Raw genomic sequence first — 2,279 nt, 5'->3', positions numbered from 1 at the left:
TAGGGATTTGACCAGAAGTCCTTTTGGCTCTAAGGCCATATTTCTGTGAGGTAAGGCTGGCTGTTTTACTGAACCACAGAAATATGGTAAAAGCATAGAATCTGAGACTTTTAAGAGCCAGTGGGGACCTCCCTCTTACAGACCATTGTTGTTTCTCAAGCAAGGTTGAGGGGTTTCACAGGGGTTCCACAGTTGAAAATTGGACTTTTCTCCCTAGCAGAAGTAGTTAATGGGCAGAATTTCATTAAAGTTTTCCTCCCATCCATTTGTCTAAAACTAGTGGCAAAAGTGATGGCCGATCCTAAGATGGAATGAACAAGTAGTAAGTACGTATTTATGAGGGTAATTTGCAAATAGTTGACTATGCTTAATTGGGTGGCCTTTCTCTCTTTTTTTCATGGACTTCTGTGTTCCCATTTTTAACCTCGTGCAGGGATCATATAACGTAGTCATATTGTTCCTCTTTCTTCCATTTTAACGAAATTTGCCACTATTCTATAGTGTTCCCCCTATCGCTTCTCGGCCTTTTGGCTAAGATCAAGTGTAGTATCTGTTCTTATCAGTTTAATATAGTGTTCCCCAAAGAATATGGTATTGCTGATTATTGACTTCTCATTGCTCCTTCACATGAGTAAATCTGAGAACCACTGGTCTTGTTTTTTGTTTTTAATATGTTTTTATTGATTTTTAGAAAGCGAGGAAGGGAGAAGGAGAAAGAGGAACATTGATTGGCTGACTTCTGCACGCCCCGCACTGGGGATTTAGCCTGCAACCTGGGCATGTTGTCCTGACTTGGAATCGAACCAGTGACCTCTCGGTGCAGGGAATGGTCTTGTTTTATAGAAGAAAATAATAAGGCCCAAAGAGGGCAAGTGACCTGGTCATGATGATACAGATAGTTAATGTAAACAAGACCATGAACCTGGGGGCACCAGGCTCCCTGCCCAGAGTCCTCTCATCCCGAAATGGCTCATGCATCTGGGAAAAGCATGGTTTAAGCAACTTCTGCTGGTTAATAATAAATAAGAGAACCATTTCTCAAGGAAACGGAATTGTTTAATTTGTTTGAAATTAAATTTTATGATGCCCTTGTAAAAATATTATATGGAAGACTATTTTGTTCTTTGTGGGAGCCATTCAAAGGGCGGAACTTTTGGTGAAATTTCCAATAAATCATTTCATGTCGTGTAACCACAGAATCAGCTCAAAATGGACCTGTCCTGTTTAATAAGATACTGAGTTACTCCTTGGAGACAACAGACCAAAATGGGATGTCATACAGCCCCAGCATATGCAGAGGACAGAACTTTGACCTCCAGTTGCTCCTGGAATGGAACCAAAGTCACCCACACACACAACCAAAATCTGCCCCCCACTCCCCAACTAAAGGACTGGAACATAACCAGAAATGAAGGGTCTGTTGTCCAGGAAGATTCAGTGCTGGCACCCCTTACCATAAATGCCCAAGTTCCAATTAAAACTCACTCTGCCCGCATTTCCACATACATGCACCCCAACCACTCACAACCCTTAACCTAGTACAGTGAGCAAGACAGATTTGAGACACCATTAGGTCTCCCATCTCTTGATTGCTGCCTTCTGGGAAACTGGGGAACCCTGCCATGGTTGGGTTGTATGGGGAGGTGTTAGAGGAAAAAGACCTTGTTGCCAACATCTCAGTGTGAAAAAAGATGGACTGGACCAGCACAGTGTGAGTGCAGAGGAAAAGCAGTCAGTGAGCATGAGGGCTGGTGCATGTTACAATTCCCAGGCCCTGGTTATGGGGGAGGAAAAACAAAAGGTGGTGCTACCAATACCATACATATGGAAGTCAGAAGAGAGACTGGTTCAGTGGAGTAAGAGTGGGGTTACAGTGGACTCAGGATCAGGTGTGCGAAGGAAGAAAGGGTCAAGAGAGAGCAGAAGGAGAAAAGGTTAGGGCATCATTGTTGGACAGCTTACCTGGAATCTCGGGAATGAGTAAGACATGAAGTCAAGAACGCTCATGAGAATAACTTAGTTAGAAAGGAGGGTGAGTGGGGATGAGAGCTGGCTGCACCTGTGAGAAAGGCTGTCTCATCGATGAGGCATAGATTTGCCCAGTATTAGCCCATATATATGAGAATTACAGGAAAGCAGATCTCAGATCAAATAAAAAATGGCTAAGACAGAGCTGGCCCAAAGAACTGTGGAATCCAACCCTATCTCTTGGCTGTTACAGTTCCAGGGAGATTCACCACTGAGTCTCCAGTTCTAACACAAACTAAACTTGATTAGTC

General features: G+C 43.4%; 1 pseudogene; it reads left to right on the top strand.

Annotated features, from left to right (window-relative positions):
* Positions 1-511: 511 nt before the first annotated feature.
* LOC118662367 lies at positions 512-649 on the top strand (annotated as a pseudogene).
* Positions 650-2,279: the final 1,630 nt, after the last annotated feature.

This window comes from Myotis myotis, unplaced genomic scaffold (genome assembly GCF_014108235.1).
Source record: "Myotis myotis isolate mMyoMyo1 unplaced genomic scaffold, mMyoMyo1.p scaffold_m19_p_8, whole genome shotgun sequence".
NCBI classification, from domain to species: Eukaryota; Metazoa; Chordata; class Mammalia; order Chiroptera; family Vespertilionidae; genus Myotis; species Myotis myotis.
Note: the sequence above shows the minus strand (reverse complement) of the source record. Positions and strands in the feature narration are given on the sequence as shown.